Source organism: Sus scrofa, chromosome 3 (genome assembly GCF_000003025.6).
Source record: "Sus scrofa isolate TJ Tabasco breed Duroc chromosome 3, Sscrofa11.1, whole genome shotgun sequence".
Taxonomy (NCBI): Eukaryota; Metazoa; Chordata; class Mammalia; order Artiodactyla; family Suidae; genus Sus; species Sus scrofa.
Genome location: NC_010445.4, coordinates 70,040,604 through 70,060,423, shown reverse-complemented (window position 1 = coordinate 70,060,423; position 19,820 = coordinate 70,040,604). Strand labels below are relative to the sequence as shown.

The 19,820-nt window shown below is 37.8% G+C and overlaps 1 protein-coding gene across 1 annotated transcript in view; it reads right to left on the bottom strand.

Moving 5' to 3' along the window:
• Window positions 1–19,820, bottom strand: part of EXOC6B (exocyst complex component 6B) — a 607,547-nt gene that overhangs the window by 486,279 nt on the left and 101,448 nt on the right.

Sequence of the window (19,820 nt, the reverse complement as noted above, 5' to 3'; positions counted from 1 at the left end):
TAGAGATGGATGGTGGTGATGGTTGCACAACAATGTGAAGGTAATTAATGGCACAAAAACTGCACATTTAACAATTATTAAAAAGGTAAATTTGTATTTCCCATCATGGCTCAATAGTAATGAACCCAACTAGGATCCATGAGGATGCAGGTTCAATCCCTGGCCTCAATCAGGGGGTTATGAATCCGGCGTTGCCATAAGCTGTGATGTAGGTCACAGACACAGCTGAGATCTGGCATTGCCGTGGCTGTGGCTGTGGCCGGCAGCTGTAGCTCCAATTCTACCCCTAGCCTGGGAACTTCTACATGTCATGTGTTTGGCCCTAAAATGCAAAAAAAAAAAAAAAAGAGGTAAATTCCATGTTTTACATATTTTACCACAGTTAGGAAAAAGAAAAAAAGCACTGGTACACAAAAGTGAGAAACGTTCACTGGAGAACAATCAGGATCAAATTATATCTAGGTGAAAAAATTTCACGTGGGACTTCAAAGATATTTGTATCTTGAGATATCAAGGTTTACCATAACAGTCATAGGTTTCGTCAGCAAATTAATAGCCTAAAAAGGCCAGGAAAATATTAAAACTCTAACGATAGTCATGAAAGTTCTCTCTCCTGAAATGTGTAAGTACCCTGCCAATGGGAAAAAAAGAAAGTGTATGTATGTATAATATAACAAGAATTTGCTAAATGCCTAGTTTGTAAAAAGCAGTGTTCTAGGTTCTACGGGAACAAAAAGATGGAGCCAATTCCAACACATGCCCTCAAGAAAATACCAGTGAATGATTATCATCTTAGGTCTACTTCCTGGATTCTATCTTAGCTATAGGTTCCCCTCCTCCAAACACCTACCCAGATTCTTTTTACTACCTAATATTTTACAAGTGGGTCCCCTGTGATTTATGATGGTGTGCCACAGAATACATCTTAAGCATTGGCACTGCAAGGCTTTTTTAAAAATAAGAGCTCTTAAATTCCCTACTTCCTTCCCAAACTCATTAACATCTCACTGTTATAGACTGTAATCATCTCCCCTGACAGGCCACCCTGATTTCTAAAATAGTACTTTCTCAATTTTTAAAAATTTCCAAATACTTAAACATTTATATAAAGATCCATTATCACTGTTCGGTTTTAATGGCTAACCACACGAGAGGCCTCAATGGTTGGCTGAATTCTGAACTTAAACAAACGCACACGTACAAATAGGCACCACAACCTGACAAAGCCCTTTCCTTCCCTCCAAACAACTGCCTTGATCTGCAGAGAATTTTCTCTTCTACATGCATACACAAATGTAATAATTGAAAGCTGTTCTCAATTTGCTATAGATATGCAATTACAAAATTATGTCAGGAAGGTAAAGTAGCCTAAACTCGTCAACAAAACAACCTTTTTTTTTGCAAGCTTTCAAAACAAATAAAATATAGTCAGTTGAAATCTTTCAGCTCACAGTATAAACTCTTGCCATTGCTTTGTTCAGGAGCCTCACAAAGGACAAAAAAGAAAGGAGTGTGTGAGCAAAAAAATCAAAGATCTAACCACTTCCTAAGTCAGCACTTATTTCCCCAGCCATCTTGGTACAGTCACTTACCCCATTCACTTTCCTTTTTTTTTTTTTTTTTTTTTTTTGTCTTTTTGCCATTTCTTGGGCCACTCCCGCGGCATATGGGATGTTCCCAGGCTAGGGGTCTAATTGGAGCTGTAGCCACCAGCCTACGCCAGAGCCACAGCAACTCGGGATCCGAGCCGTGTCTGCGACCTACACCACAGCTCACGGCAACGCCGGATCGTTAACCCACTGAGCAAGGGCAGGGACCGAACCCTCAACCTCATGGTTCCTAGTCAGATTCGTTAACCACTGCGCCACGACGGGAACTCTCCCCATTTACTTTCTAATGAAGACCAAAAGAATCCAGCTGTATACAGCCAGGTTCAAAGATCATAAAGCCCAAAAGCTCTGAATAATAAAGACCTAGAAAAAGCAACAGCTTAGGTGATCATAGCTTGCTATTCCACTGCAAAAATTTAATTTTCCTTTTTTTTTTTTTTTTGGTCTTTTGACTTTTTAGAGAGGCACCTGTGGCATATGGAGATTCCCAGGCTAAGGTTCCAATCGGAGCTGTAGCTGCCAGCCTACCCACAGTCACAGCAACGCAGGATCTGAGCTGCATCTACAACCTACACCACAGCTCACAGCAATGCTAGATCCTTAACCCACTTAGCAAGGTCAGGGATTGAACTGCATCTTCAAGGATGCTAGTTGGGTTCGTTAACCAATGATCCATGATGGGAACTCCCAAAAATTTAATTTTTCTGTGTTTCTAGTTTAGGGCTCACTTCTCTGTTGAGATCCTAAACAAGAGGGAATAAGAGAAATGCCATATTTCCTTCCAATCAGTGAGTGGCCTAGCAATAATTAATTAACCATTTCTGGTAGTCCTCATTACATGTTCAATGTGCTTCACATTCTATACTTTTCCCTTTTCAGTCTTTTTTTTAGGACCTCACCCACAGAACATGGAGGTTCCCAAGCTAGGGGTTTAATCAGAGCTACAGCTGCCAGCTTACACCACAGCCACAGCAATGCCAGACCCAACCTACATCTGCAACCTACACCACAGCCCATGGCAATGCCAGATCCTTACCTCGCTGAGCAAGGCCAGGGATCGAACCTACATCCTCGTGGATGCTAGTCAGATTCGTTTCCACTAAGCCACGATGAGAACTCCACATTCTATACTTTTGATATACTTCATGGCCCAACTCCAGAGAAGGGATGGAGAAGGTTTAACTACAGAGGGGTAGCATAAAGGAATGTGGGGAGGTGATGGAATTGTTCTGTTCATGGCGCAGATGGTCACATGAATCTATGCATGTTTTTAAAACTTATGGAAACAAAAAACAAAGCAGTTTATTGAATATAAATTTTTTAAACTTGAAAGCTACTTTAGAGTTATCTGCTAAAACTTTTATCAGGGAGATCTAGAAGGATTTGAGAAATAGACTCCTCTTGTTCTAGAACTTGTAAGGTCCATTTCTCTGGCCCTCCTAAATATTTTCTCACATATCACTTCCCTTACCATTATTCTGATGGAGATTTTGTACTCAGTAAAGAAAACATCTGGCCCAGGACCAGAATAAAGCACTCGCTGAAAGCACAATAATCTTAGGAATTTTCAACTGGGTTTCTCCAGGGCTAGTAAGAACTACCCCAGGTCAAAGGGCACATCATGGGGATTTGAGGAGGGCTGTATATCCAAACCTCAAACTTGACTACACTACACTTTATACACGTGACAAGGGTCTAGAGTTGTCCAAAAAAAAAAAAATAATAATAATTACAACAGACCGGTAAACTGACTTTTTCATACCAAGAATTATCAGCACAGGAAATAAGAAAATACACTGTGCTCCTAGAAAATACAGCTCAATCACTAGAAGCATGCTGAAGTTATTCGAAGAGACTGTAGAAAGGCTCAGAGCCCAAAATCCAATTTCCGACAACAAAATAAAGCTAGCTATTTAAATCTCACTAATTTCCATGGTCTGAAATGCTCACTTAAGCAGATGTAAAGTTTGGTTTCTCACTGATATTAAAGCAATCATTGCAAATATAGTACAAAAAACAAAACAAACCAAAAAACCCTACATTTATTCACACTGAAATATGAAAAAAATAAGGAAAACATTTAAGATTAAAAAAAAAAATTTCCCCTCAGAAAGTAGTGGCTCATGCTTTCACACATCAGTGTGTTTAAAAATACTCACGGAAGGGAGCTGGAGACAAAATGACAGAATAGAACAACTTGAATTCACTTCCTCTCACAAAAATACCAAAATCACAACTAACTGCTGAGTAACCACGGACAAAAAAGGCTGAAACTTATCAAAATACAGTCTACATCCAAACACAAAGAAGGCACAACAAGATGGTAAGGCACATTTGCGATACAACACCAGCCTAGTGGGCTACCCACAAACTCAATAAATCACAGAGGATCTCCCTCAAAACTGAGAGTTCTGAGCTCCATGGCAAGCTCCCCAGCTGAGGGGTCTGGCATCAGAAGGAAGAGCCCCCAGAACATTTGGCTTTGAAGGCCAGCAGGGCTTGATCACAGAGGCTCCAAGGAACTGGGGGAAACAGAAACTCTTGGAGGGTACACACAAGGTCCATTGCTCATTGGGACCAGGAAGAGTAGTGACTTCATAGGAGGCTCCACCAAACTCACCTACTAGTCTTAGAGGGTCTCCTGGGGAGGCAGGTAGCAGCTGAGGCTCACTGTGGGAGCAAAGACACTGATGGTGAAGATGCCAGACAGTGCTCATTGGCATGACCTCTCTCAGAGGATGCCATTTTGCCATCAAGACCTGAAACCACCCAAAAGTCTGCAGGCTCTAGTGTGCGATGCATCAGGCCAAAAATCCAAGAGGGCAGGAACACAGCCCCACCCATCAGCAGATAGGTTAGCTAAAGTTGTCCTGAGCCCAAGTGGCTTATGAAAGCACCCTTTGACTCCTACCCAACAGAAGGACAAGACCCAGATCCACACCCAGTAGGCAGGCACCAATCCCTCCCACCAGGAAGCCTGTACAAGCCTCTGGATCAACCCCGACCGCTAGGGGGAAAACACCAGAAGCAAGAGGAACCACAATCCTCAGGCCTGCAGAACAGAGACCACAAACACAGAAAGTTACACATATGGCAGAGGAATGTTCTAGATGAAAGAACAAAATGAAATCCCAGAAGAACAACTAAGTAAAGTGGAGACAGGAAATATACAGCAAAGATGCAAGATCTTGGCAAAAGACCAAAAGATATAATAAATGTTTAACAAAGAGCTAAAAGATTTAAAGAACAGAGTTGAATAATACAATAAGTGAAATGAAAAATACACTGGAAAAAAATCAACAGTAGAATAAATGAAGCAGAAGAATGGTTAGGTGAGCTGGAAGACAGAATGGTGGAAAACAGTGCCACAGAACAGAATAAAGAATAAAAGAGTGGAAAGAAAGGAGGACAGTTTAGGAGACTTTTGGGACATTACACACAGCAACATTCACATATAGGGGTTCCAGAAGAACAAGAGACAAGGGCTCTGAGAAAATAACTAAAGAGATAATAGCCAAAAACTTCCCTAACATGGGAAAGGAAACAATCACCCAAGTACAGGAAGTGCAGAAAGTCTCATACAGGATAAACCCAAGGAGTAACACTCCAAAACACATATTAAATGAACTGACAAAAATTAAAGACAAAGAGAAAATATCAAAAGAAAAAAGGGAAAAGTAAAAAATACCATAGAAGAAAATCCCCCTAAGACCATCATTTTTCAGGAGAAACTGTGCAATCCAGAAGGGACAAGCACAATATATTTAAAGCAATGAAAGCAAAAGCAAAAGTAAGATAAGCAAAAACTAAAAGAATTCTGCACCACCAAACAAACATTACAACAAATGCTAAAAGAAATTTCCTAGGCAAAAAGAAAAGGCAACAACTAGAAACAAGACAATTACAAATAGGAAAGCTCACCAGTAAAGCCAAATATACAGTAAAGGTAGGAAATCATCCACATACAAATATGATACCAAAACCAGCAATCATGAGGACAAAACAAATGCTGGATACTGGAAATGCATTTGAAATTAAGAGAACAGCACCTAAAAACAATATTGTTATATATCTATATAACCACATACAAAGAGAGAGAGACGGCTATGTCAAAACCTTCCAGTAGTCACAAAACAAAAATCTACAATAAACACACACACACACACATGTGCACACACACACACACACAAGGAATCTAAATGCAGCATTAAAGATAGTCATCAAACAAAGGAGGTAAAAGACATACACTAAGAACTATAACATTAATCAAGGAAATTAAAGAGTACTCAAAGAAAGGGAAGGAGATCCCATGCTCCTGGATTGGAAGAATTAATATTGTTAAAGTAGCCATACTTCCCAGAGCAATCTACATATTTAATGAGATCCATATCAAACTACCCATGACATTTTTCACAGAACTAGAATAACCCAAAAATTGACATGGAACCATAAAAGACCCAGAATTGCCAAAGCAAACCTGAGGGGGGGAAAAAACAAAGCAGGAGGCATAACTCTCCCAGACTTCAGACAATACTACAAAGCTACAATAATCAAAACAGTGTGGTATTGGTACAAAAACAGACATAGGGATGAATGGAACAGGATAGAGAGTCCAGAAAGAAACTCAGACACCTACACTCAATTAATCTTTGACAAAGGAAGCAAGAATACAAAATGGGAAAAAGTCTCTTTAGCAAGTGGCTCTGGGAAAATTGGACAGCTGCTTGTAAATCAATGACTCTAGAACACACCCTCACACCATGCACAAAAATGAACTCAAAATGATGTAAAAACTTAAACATAAGACATAACATCATAAAACTCCTAGAAGAGAACAGAGGCAAAATGACATAACTGTACAAATGTTTTCTTAGATAAGTCTTTATTTTTAGAAATAAAAATAAATAAATAAATAAACAAATGGGGCCTAATCAAACTTACAAGCTTTTGCACAGCAAAGGAAACCATATGAAAAATGAAAAGACAACCCACAGAATGGGAGAAAATAGCCGCAAACGATGAGCCAACAAGGGCCTAATCTCCAAAATACACGAACAACACATACAACTCAACAACAACAACAACAACAAAATCCAGTCCTAAAATTAGCAGAACTAAACAGACATTCCTCCAAAGAAGATATACAGGCGGCCAGTATGCACATGAAAAAATGCTCATCATCATTAATTAGAGAAATGCAAACAAAACTACAATGAGGTACTACCTCACACCAGTCAGAATGGCCATTGTTAATAAGTCTACAAATAACAAATGCTGGAGAGGGTGTGGAGAAAAGGGTGGGAATGTAAACTGGTTACAACCACTGTGGAGAACAGTATGAAGGTTCCTCAGAAAATCAAACATAGAATTACCATATGATCCAGTAATCCCATTCCCGAGCATATATCCACACAAAAGTACAATTCAGAAAGATACATGCACCTCTGTGTTCACTGCAGCACTGTTCACAATAGCCAAGACATGGAAACAACCTAATGTCCATCAACAGATGAATGGATTAAGATGTGGTACATATATACAATGGAATACTACTCAGCCATAAAAAGGAATAAAATAATGCTATCTGCAGCAACATGGATGCAACTAGAGACTCTCATACTAAGTAAGGTAAGTCAGAAAGAGAAAGACAAATACCATATCACAGCACTTATACATAGAATCTAGAAATAGACTCACAGACAGAGAAGAGGCTTGTGTTTGCCAAGGAGAAGGGGGAGGGAGTGGGATGGATTAGGAGTTTGGGGTTAGTAAATGTAAACTATTACATTGAGAATGGATAAGCAATGAGGCTTTACTGTATAGCACAGGGAATTATATCTAATCTCTTGGGACAGAACATGACGAAAGATATACAGAACATGATGGGAGATATAGATATCTGAGTTACTTTGCTGTACAGCAGAAATTGGCACAACTTTGTAAATCAACTATATTCTAATTAAAAATTCAAAAAAAAAGAGATAGTCATAAAATCCTAAGAGATCAAAAGAGGAAGGGTAAAACTAAATATAGAACTACCGGAGTTCCCGTCGTGGCACAGCAGAAACGAATCTGACTAGGAACCATGAGGTTGTGGGTTCGATCCCTGGCCTTGCTCAGTGGGTTAAGGATCCGGCATTGCCATGAGCTGTGGTGTAGGTCGCAGACACAGCTTGGATCCTGCGTTGCTGTGGCTGTGGCGTAGGCCAGCGGCTACAGCTCCAATTGGACCCCTAGCCTGGGAACCTCCATATGCCGCAGGAAGCGGCCCTAGAAAAGCCAAAAAGCCAAATATAAATAAATAAACAAACAAACTACCACATGATCCAACAATCCTACTCCTCAGCATATATCCAAAGAAAATCATAATTTGAAAAGATGTATGTACCCCACTATTCATTGCAGCACTATTCACAATACCCGAGACACAGAAGCAACCTAAATGTCCACTGATACACGAATGGATAAAGAGATGGGGTACATACATACAATAGAATATTACTCAGCCATAATAAAGAATGAAATAATGCCATCTGCAACAAATGGACAGACGTAGAGAATATTACAGTAAGTGAAGTAAGTCAGAGAAAGACAAATATCATATGATATCATTTATATGTATAATCTAAAAAATTATACAAATGAACTTGTTTATAGAATGGAAATATACTCACAGACTTAGCAAATTTATGATTACCAAAGGGGAAAGATGGGAGGAAGGATAAATTAGGAGTTTGGGATTAACACTATATACAAAATCAATAATCAACAAGTACCTACCGCATAGCACAAGGTACTCTACTCAATATTCCGTAAAAGCCTATATAGTAAAATAATGTGAAAACAAATGGATATATGTATGAGTGAATCACTTTGCTGTACAACTGAAGCTAACACAACACTGTAAATCAACTATACTTTGATATAAAATAATAAAATAATATATACATAAATTAAAATACTCCTGGAAAATGTAGTTATGATGGTAGACAGATGGTATTAGACTATCAATATCTAAGCTACACCAAGTGAGGATTTTAACTGCCTGATAAAATCACATAGATCTCAAAACAGAAACATCCAAAAATGCCATATTTATTAAATGCCTACTGCATATTGAACACAGTGCTAAGTTTTTTATATACATGATCTTATTTGACACTTACTAATAAAATAGGGAACTAAGGCTTACATTAAGTGTTTTGCCCAGACACATTACAAGTGAGAGGTTTCAATGCAGCTTCCTTGATTCCAAACCTACATTCTTTAATACTGAAGATACACAATTTTTTCATAATAATGACCAGAAGTAATAGATATACGCTTACTTTCTCTAAAAAATTATTACAAAGAGGGTGATTGCTGCTCTGCATTCTGTATTATCACTATTAACTGCATGACAAAGACATGGTAAGGCCTAATCTCTTCTATTACAATTAGTGCAGCCAAGTTGATAATAATTAAATGCCTATGGTCCTTGAGAAGGTTGGCAATGGATCAGGTCTCCTTTCTCCTAATCTTTTTAAGGGTCTACATTCTTAAAATACTATCTCAAAGTGTTCTTATAACCAATATAATCTAACTCAATCCTTTTAAAATAAAAATACCTTTGATTGTGCTAATTTCCCTTTGATTATAACATTTTATAACTCATAATTCTCCCGTTTATAAAATGTCACAGTAACTTCAATAGTCAATTACATGAGACCTATTTTCTTGGGTATTAATGATTTCTGCTAACCCAGTAAAAGCATTAAAAAAATAAAAGTTGAAAAGACCAAATGACAAGTCATGTTCTACAAGATCTACTTTACAAAATTATGTTACACAGATCGAAACTTAGGGTATAAAGAACTAAATGTGAGAAAGTAGTCGCCAAATTTAAGATGGAATTCAAATGGTAGGATAAATTACTATCTGTAGGCAGGGTCCAAGGATTAATCACATTTAAGTAAAAATGGGCAAGATTTACAACCTTTCTTTTTTTTTCTTTTTCTTTTTTTTTTTTTAGGGCCACACTTGCAGCATATGGACATTCCCCACCTAGGGGTCAAATTGGAGCTGCAGCTGCCAGCCTACACCACAGCCACAACAACGCCAGATCTGAGCCACGTTTGCAACCTACACCACAGCTCCTGACAATGCTGGGTCCTTTAACCCACTGAGCGAGGGCAGGAATCGAACCTCATCCTCACGGATAGTAGTCTGTGCCACAACGGGAAGTTACAATCATTTTAAAACATGTCCTTAGTGTCCTTGTTCGCTTTGCAGATTTTTCACTGTGTTAATGTAAGATTAGATATTAGCATCTATCTAGAATTAACAGTGACACAATATCAGACCATCAAGGAAATATGGGATCTGGGAAGAACCAGAACTAATTAGTCCTTATCCTTAAATTTAAATCCTTTTAAAATGTCATACTTGGAACAGTTCTCTAGACCAGAGAACCATTCATTATCCACAGAGCTAAACAAATATATAGCAGAGAGTAAATACCATGATTCTCAAACTTGATTTGAATTTTATCATGGTTTCGGATTTCATATCATGGCTGATTTTTTAAAATAAAGATTCTCAGTTGGGATGGTCAGCATGTAAGGCTGCTCAGGATGAGGCTGAATTCTTGTGTCTTACAAGCAGAATTTCTAGAACTAAGAGAGAAAAGGAGGAAGAGAAAAAAAAAGAAAAAGTAAAAATGGAAAAAAGGAGAGAAGGAAAAAGAAAGGGAGGTAATTCTAACCATATAAACAGGTGCAAGTAAAAGAGAAGCAAGTATTTGTTTTCAAATATATATTCCATATTTCAACCATGCAGTTATTATATCTGACTTGAAAAAGCACCATCCATTCACAAGCAAAGGAAGATAGTAACTTTATTTTTTTATTTTAATTTTCTGCTTCTTAGGGCCGCACCCACAGCATATGGAGGTTCCTAGGCCAGGGGTCGAGCTGGAGCTACAGCTGCCAGCCTACACCACAGCCACAGCAACAGTGGATATGAGCTGCATGTGCAACCTACACCACAGCTCAGAGTAATGCCAGACCCTTAACCCACTGAGTGAGGCCAGGGATTCAACTCGCATCCTCATGGATCCTAGCGGGGTTCGTTAAACGCTGAGCCACAAAGGGAACTCCATAACTTTAAAAATAACTGTAATACAGATTCATTCAGACCTGTAATGAGAGATCACTGTCTATTAAACATAAGCTTTAATAATTCATTCCAATGAGGTGACAAATATATCTTGCTTCCATTCAAGGGCAGACAGAGGTTGTGTCTGACAAGATCTAAATTTAATCTAATAATAAAGATAATAAAATGGTTGTTCTCGGCCCCTTGTATGGTAATATTTAACAGCACTTAGGCTACATATCTGCATGTTATATTTGAGGTAACATTTTACATAATCTTTCATATCTTTACATATTTCAGAGCCTAAATTATGTAATAAAAACACAGCATCTTATTTACATCAGTAAGGTCAATTCATTTCCACCTCAAAACTTTATAGTACTGGTCTCCAGTGAGTTTAGTAAACTAAACATTTCCACATTAGTTTGGTACAATTATTCACGATATTTAGAGGCAGCGGGAAGTCCCAGGAGTACTGTAATGGAACGAAGTACAGTTATTGCACAAACCACCCAAGAAAAATTTCATAGCGTAAGTAATTTTCCTTTATTTCAAATTTAACAGAAAGTTAAGTTTCCCAATGAAATAATAACGAGGCAACTGGCTCTCTCCCACAAGATTCTGAGGCCAAGCCAATTATATGAAAGCCTATCAGCATCATTTCCTTCAGGGCACTTCTTTTTTTTTTTTTTTTTTTTTTTTTTTTTTTTTGTCTTTTGTTGTTATTGTTGTTGCTATCTCTTCGGCCGCTTCCACGGCATATGGAGGTTCCCAGGCTAGGGGTTGAATCGGAGCTATAGCCACCGGCCTATGCCAGAGCCACAGCAATGCGGGATCCGAGCCGCGTCTGCAACCTACACCACAGCTCACGGCAACGCCGGATCGTTAACCCACTGAGCAAGGGCAGGGACCGAACCCGCAACCTCATGGTTCCTAGTCGGATTCGTTAACCACTGCACCACGACGGGAACTCCCAGGGCACTTCTAATTTGCTCTTTCCCCATCTTCTCCTGCAGCAGCACAGGTACTATTCACACACCAGAGTACATGTCCAGTACAAAATGAGTGTGTGGGCCTGCAGTAGTAGCAGGGGCGAGGCAGTATAACATTTTGCAATCAAAACAGAGTGTTGACGAACTCATACTTTCTTCTGAATAAGGATAAATATTTATCTTGAGAACTCAAGGCAGAGTTCCTGCTGTGGCACAGTGGGTTAAGAATCTGACCACAGCAGCTCTGGTCCCTGCAGAGGCACAGGTTCAATCTCTAATCCAGCACAGTGGGTTAAGGATCTAGCATTGCTGCAGCTGCAGCTCAGATACCTGGCCCGGGAACTTCCAAAGGCCGTGGGTGCAGCCATAAAATAAAATAAATAAAATAAAATAAATCAATTAAATAAATGTTTTAAAAAAGAAAAAAGGCAAGGGAAAAAGACATGCTGGTTATCACAAACCTACAACTTTTATCATCACCCTCAAGATTTTTATATTATTTTAAGAAACACTTGCTTTGTTACCCATTCTATCAAATTTATCTGTTCACTCTTTTAATAAGGCATACATACAACAGAGATTTGAATGGACCCAAATTTATTTAATTTATATCTAACACATAATTCGTAGTCCATCTTGTTACAGCTCTAAATCTGAAAAACTGGAGATTCCTCAATTACCCACACAAAGCAGAAAAGAAACTCAGTAAGGCCATAGATAGGTATAAATAGTTCCTTAAATAAGGGAACATTTCCTTTATACCCTTTTACCACCTTCATATCCAGTCCACCAACAGACCCTGCCTGCTATACATATACCAAATTTGACTTATATTTCTTTTCTTTTTTTTTTTTGTTCAATATGTCTTCTCTAAATTGTACTTACAAATCTATGCATAGCCACTACACACACAGAGTTTACTCTGAGAAACAAGACTTTCCTCCCTTCTTCCTTGCCCCCAAATCCTGCTCTCCAGAAGCAAGCACTGCTTTGTTGCTTACCTCTTTATTTCTACATACCATGCTTGTGTGTACCACTGTCTGTTTCTTTAGGCTTTTTCAATTGAGGTAAAATATACATGAAATAAAATTTTCCATTTTAACCATTTTTAATTGTACAGTTCTGTGGTATCGGGTACCTGCACATTGCTGTACAACCACTGCCACCACCTGTCTTCAGAACTTCATTTTCCCCAACTGAAAATATATACCCACTAAACACGAATCATCCCCTAGCCCTGGACACCATCATGATACTCTCTGTCTTTATAAGCTTGACTACTTCAGGAACTTCATAAAAATGGAACTATATAATATTCATCCTTTTGTGCCTGGCTTATTACACTTAGCATTAAGGTTAGCATGTCCTCAAGGTTCATCCATGTTGTAGTGTGTGTCAAAATTATATCTTTTGAAGCTAAACAATATTCCACTATATGTACATACCATATTTTGTTTATCCATCCACCTATGAATGGATACTTGGGTTGCTTCTACCTTTCGGCTACTGTGTTCTTTTTAGTTTTAAGCATTATCTATTTACAATCATCAAGTTGAATTTTAATCTCCTTCTCCATACTCTTAGAATATGCATTCACCATTCATCTGGAAGAGTTCTTGTTTTTCCAAGTTAACATTTATTTTAAGCCTGGAACTATGTACTTGATTTCCCTAAATGTTTCCACATCTTTGAAAAGAAGATTAAAAATTCCAATTACAGAGTCATGAAGACTGAATGAGACATTCGGTAATTTGCCCACTGTCACACAGCTAGCAAATTGAAAATCTAGGCATCTAACCCAAATGCCAAAGTCTATTCTGTTAATTATCATACTACTTAACAGTAAACTAAATCCTCACTATCCTCCAGATTCTAAAATTGTACTGCCTATCACAAGCTGATTGTTGCCTACCCAAGAATCCCTATAAAACAGCTCTCACATTCCCCCCAACCTTACCTCCAGGCCATCCACATCATCAAAGAGTAAGGAACAAGAAATCATACAAATATATAAATAACAAAATCAAGAAGAAAAAATAAAAAGTAAATCCAGGAACACCAAACCAAGTGAGCATCAACTTCTTTGACTCTAAAGGCCCTATTCAGTGGGAGTTTTGCATAGCATCCAGCACAAAAGAGGTTTCAAGGGCAATACTTCTTTTACTTGGCATCATTACATGGCCTATGTGAACTCAGTCAGTAGTACCGTGCCTGATCTAAGTCAAAAGATGCTCTACCCAATAAATGAAAGAGCACATTTTGCTCTAGTCAAGACTTAACCAAACAAAGTTCTGGGCTGAAAGAACCATGGTGACAACTAATCTTACACAAGGATCAGTTTCTTTAAAACTAGTTACTAAAGGAAGAATGCCTGGGAGCCTTCAATTTCTTTTATGAGCAACCAGTTGCTTTTCTAAGCATCGGTTATATAACCCATATAATTTGGCAACGCCAAGTTAGAATTTTAAAAGTAAATAAATCCTTCTCTTTGTTAAAGGGCTTCACATAGAAATCAACCTAGCCAAGAATGTTTACATTACAAATGTTATTTAGTCCCGCAAAGCCTAAGGCAAACTAATCAAAATAAGAAATACAGAACTTCACTCCTGCACAAATCAATTCCATAACAAGTGAATTACAGAAATCAGTTTAAAAAGAACTAGAAAACAGTAGACAATTAACAAAGAACTACTTTAGACATTTTTTAATAAAATCAGTTCAAGCTAAATTGATTATTCCAAAAAAAGACATAAATAGTATTTTGGAAACACACTGTAAGAATATCAACATAGAAAATGGGATAGGATAAAAGAGAGAATTTTCTACTGGCTTTAAAGATGGTTCATTTTCCCATGGCAGAACCCACAGCGGGGGGGAGGGGACCCAGTAAATGCTTTTAATCCATTGCCATGTTAAAAAGATATATATTGGAATATGAAAGATTTTTTGAAAATATAACTGCCTAACTTAAAATTTGATATAGTAATAAACAGTAGAATGAATACTTTTCTAATTCTTCCTCAGATTCTGCTAAATGACTGAATTTCTATCCTAGTTTTCATACTTGTAAATTTTCTTACTTTTCTGCAACTTCCCAGGTATACTGGAAGTCTGATGAAAGACTCAGAAACTTCTAGCTAGATACCTTTTAAACTAGACTGACTATACCATTGTTTCCTAGATTCAAAGGCAAAATTAAAATGTACAGTTTAATAAAAAGTAATTCTATTCAAGGTCAAAATAATAGAATATATTGGTTTTCTACTGTTGTGTGTAACATATTACAACAAACTTAATGGCTTAAAACTACACACAATTGTTTTCAAAGTCTCCATGGATCAGGACTTTAGCATGTTTTTGCTGGGCCTTCTGCTCAGGGTCTTTTGCTAAAATCACAGTGTCAGTCAGGGCTATGGTTTCATTTGGAGCTCAGGGCTTCTTCTAAGTTCACTCATATTGTTGGCAGAATTCAGTTCCTTGTGGTTATAGGATTTGGGTCCCCATTTTCTCAATGGCTATCAGCTGGGAATAGCTCTCAGCAACCTAAAGCTGCTTACAGTTCCTTGCCACATGGCCTCTCCAAAATATGGCAGTCTGCTTCTTCAAGACCAAGAGTAAAGTATCTGCTAGAGTTTTTAATCTCTCCAACTTCTATTTCTGACCTCCAGATCCTCTTTTAAAGGTACTCACCTTATACATCAGGTCCATATACTTAAGGGAAAGGATTTTACAGGATGCACGGACCAGGGGGCAGAAATCCTAGGGACCATCTTAGAATGCTGCCTTCCACATACAATCAAAGCAAAGAGCTTCCTGCAGATAAAGCTTTGTCCAGAGACAATATAGTACTTGGACTAAGAGGAATAAACTACATTTCCTTCAGATCATCCTCAGACAGTGCTTTTTGCATCATGTATTTTGATAAAATTGGATAACAAATAGTTTGAGATTATAATCTAAGATAAAAGTTTGGAGCCTGGTTTGCTCATTAAACCCTAATTAGGGTAGCGTCTTTCTGGTAGTTTGACTGGTGTATCTCAAACAGAAGCCAGTCTACAACCTACCACCATCATTTTACTTTACAAAGGACAAAACCCACCCAGGGATCAAGGCAGCGACTCAGGATACGATAAGTGGAAGAAGAAAAAAAGAGGAGTTCCTGTCGTGGCGCAGTGGTTAACGAATCCGACTAGGAACCATGAGGTTACGGGTTTGATCCCTGGCCTTGCTCAGTGGGTTAACAATCCGGCATTGCCGTGAACTGTGGTGTAGGTTGCAGACGCGGCTCGGATCCCGCGTTGCTGTGGCTCTGGCGTAGGCCGGTGGCTACAGCTCCGATTCAACCCCTAGCCTGGGAACCTCCATATGCCGCGGAAGCGGCCCAAGAAATAGCAAAAAAAGACCAAAAAAAAGAAAAAAAGAGATGTCCACCAAGAAAAAGCACAATCATTTACATAATTTCTTGAAGAACCCAAACCAGCTATCAATATTAAGTCTGTTTACTTTCAAATCTGTTTACTTGTATGATTCTAAAGAAGGCTACTTAGATTTTTTTTTTTTTTTTTTTTTTTTGCCACCCTGCAGCATATGGAGTTCCCAGGCTAGGGATCAGATCCAAGCTGCAGTGGCAACCTACACTGCAATTGTGGCAACACTGGATCCTTAACCCACTGTGCCAGGCTGGGGCAAACCTGCGTCCTGGCACTCCAGAGACACCACCAGTCCCACACGCCACAGCAGAAATGCTTAGAATACTTTTTTAACAGGACAATAATATATTTTTAAAGCCAAAACTGCAGTTGCTGAACTAAGGATGATGATGATAAGGCTCTGAATAGCAGCATAGACAATACTAAAAACTGGATTAGTAACTTAGAAGGCAAACATACAAGAAAGAAACGTCAAAGAGATGAAATTGTGAGAAAAAAGGCAAGAGACATGTAAACATGAATTTTTCTAGGCAATTAAACAGCAGGTTGTAGCAGAGACTAGCTATTCACTAAATCTATTTCCTCCTTCTCCTGGTCACACAGATAGACTGTATTTCCAAGCCTTGCTTGAAATGTGTAAGCTACAGCTAGTATAATGTTGGCAGCAGTGATAAGTATCACTTACAAGCCTGGACAATTAAGAAAAAAAAAATATATATATATATGTGTATATATATATTTATATATATATACACATATATAAAACCTGGGCTTCAGAGAGTTAGAAAGGTAAACACATACAGATCCCAAACAGTAAAAGAAAAAGATGGTAAAGTTGGAGCAGTTAAGTACAAAGATTTCTGAACAAAGTAACTTAATCTTAAGACAAAAGTTAGATTCAGGTATTCCATATAACCTCAAAGTAGGGCCATTAAAGTAAGAAAGAGGCATGAGGCAAGGGCTATGCACCTCCCCACCCCCAACTTCACTACCATCCCAAATAGGGAAGGAGAAAAAAATCATTCCTGAACATTATATTTAGAAAAGAACATTGGGTAAGGTCTGAATAGAATCTATTGGGGAGGAAAATTAGAGGCCTACTAATTTTGAGGCAACGCTAATGCCAAAACCCCACAAATTTGGACTAAATAAATCTTTGTTCAGAAGCTAAACTTCCTAAACTTGCAGAAGCAGAAAATAGGCAGTGAAAGATACATAGAGATACAGATATGGTTGTAGATATAAGTATAGATAGAGATGTATGTGTATATCTACAGAGAAAGAGACAGAAGTCTTCAAAGAAATCTATATACCCCAGTATCCACTTCAAAAATGCACACAGAAAAAAATAGGGAAAGAAAAACCAGGATGCAGCCAGGAGTCCAGGAGAACAATGCGCAAAGGAGTTCTTTCTAGAGAGTCAACATCTAAGCAAGGAAGTTCCCCTGTTACAAATGCAGAAGGATTTCCCAATGAACGGTCTAAAAGGATTATATGATTTGCTATGAAGCAAGGAATACTATACATCTCCCATTCTTCCCTTTTCTAAATGGAAGTTTTTGTTTTAGCTATACTGTTCCAGTTTCTCCATAGTATACTGGGGGGAAGGGCAGGAGGGCCACGAGTGCAGATAACCTGTCATTCTATTTCCTAGTCAGCAGCCCATTGAAGAGACACATTTGGATATGAGAGTGTTGAGCACCCCTGGAAGATAACCATACTCGGAGGTGGATGTAGTGACTAGACGAGATACTAGATTACATTCCTTAGGGAAGGGGCAAATATGGTCTACAGATGAGAGGAAGAGTCAAGAGATACTCAATGACCAAAAGGGTAGACTGTGTCAGAGACTAGCTACTATTCACCAAACCTGTGTTCTTCTCTTGGACAGAGTGAGATTATATTTCCCAGCCTCCTTTGCAGGTTGGTATGGCCATGCTGCTCTGGCCAATGAAATCGAAGAAGTGATGATGTGTCATATCCATGCCTTGCCCTTAAAAACCCTGCCACATGCAATACTCTTTGGTCTTTCTCCTTCTGCAGCAACCTTCAAAACCATATTAAAAATAGAAGAGCCACATAGCAGAAAGTTTCCTTAAATCACCACTGCAAATAAGAAACATCATTTTGGCCTTAACAGAAGTGAGAAATAAGCCAGATCCTCTCCCTCTTTTCCAACATCCATGAATTTAAACAAATATTTCTTGAATACCTATTTGTACAAAGTATACAGTAGTTTCTCTCCCTCCTACTTTCCTTACTTTTTAAGTACTACAGAAGATTTTTAAATGCATAAGATGTCTTTATTCAATGACTTTATATATACCATAGCATAGGAGAGTAATAACATGCATTAAGAGCTATACTTGAGATAAACAAATACATGTAAACACACACACACACACACACCACACACACGGGGAAGAAAGGGTTGTCAGTTAATTAAAAAGTCCTAAATTCACAAAAGGTTTCTTCACCATTTCTTTATATGACAAAAATATAGCTAATAACTAACAGTCTATAAACTGTTAGCTATTAGAATTTAGCTACTAGAAGCAGTAGAAGTTATTTGAATTCTACTATGGGTTTGACCTTTACAAGTTATTTGAACTTGAGCAGATCACTTCCCCGTACCAGGCTTTAATTTCTTCAGATAATTAAGTGGAGTGAACAGATAATCTCACATTAAATGAAATAATATTCTTCATGGAATCCCCTTTTTCACCAAAGAGGAAGTAATTTCTCAAGCAGCGGTCTAGAAAAAGCAACTTTAAAAAGGAAGATTCCTGAGGTTTTATACTATACTCTTCCACATTTTGAAAGCTGAGTAAAAATTTATCAACCACCATAAAGACTTATCTTACAAGATACCTTCATTCCTATACTCAAAACATATGCACAGCAAGGCAAAAAAAAAAAAAAAAAAGTCTATTTTCAATGATTAATTCTGTTTCTTCAATACTGAAAAAAAAATGACAGGATAATACTATTTCCATCAGGTGTATCATCAACTAGCTTTAAACTTTCCACTTTATAAACTATAACATGAAGAAAATGTAAAAGAAGAAAGGAGAAAAGAATATCCGCATCTCCTTAGGGAAGAGATTTCCAATAGGCAGATCTCTTTTGCAGAATCAAATAGATACCTGAAAGATTACCAAGGCTATAGCTGAGACCAAAAATATGACCCAAAATATGACTACTCTCTCATTCTTTACAGAATGATAAGAATTACAAATGACTTAGTCAAGAACACAGTTGTTTACAGAACCAAAAACACTTTCCATAAACAACTGAACCTTCTATTTATTATTGCAGGTTACATCATAAGGTATACTGAGAAATTTTAATAAAATCAATGTGATTTAAATTTCAAAAGAGCAAGTAATGCTGCAAATTATTACTATTCTTTATTCATGAGAACAAAGTAATTCTGGATGTTCCTGTGGCTTTCATAACTTAGAAATGAAAATATTGAAAGAAAAAAAAATTAAATATCTCCAACACATTTGTTAATTTATAAGCTGTAAATAAATCTCTTTCTGTGACCATAACTAACAGCATTTCCCAGTAGGCCTCTTTTCATTGTTGCCCATTGATATCAGAAATAACAATTACAGAAACATTCATATATAACATGACATCCTGCTTAC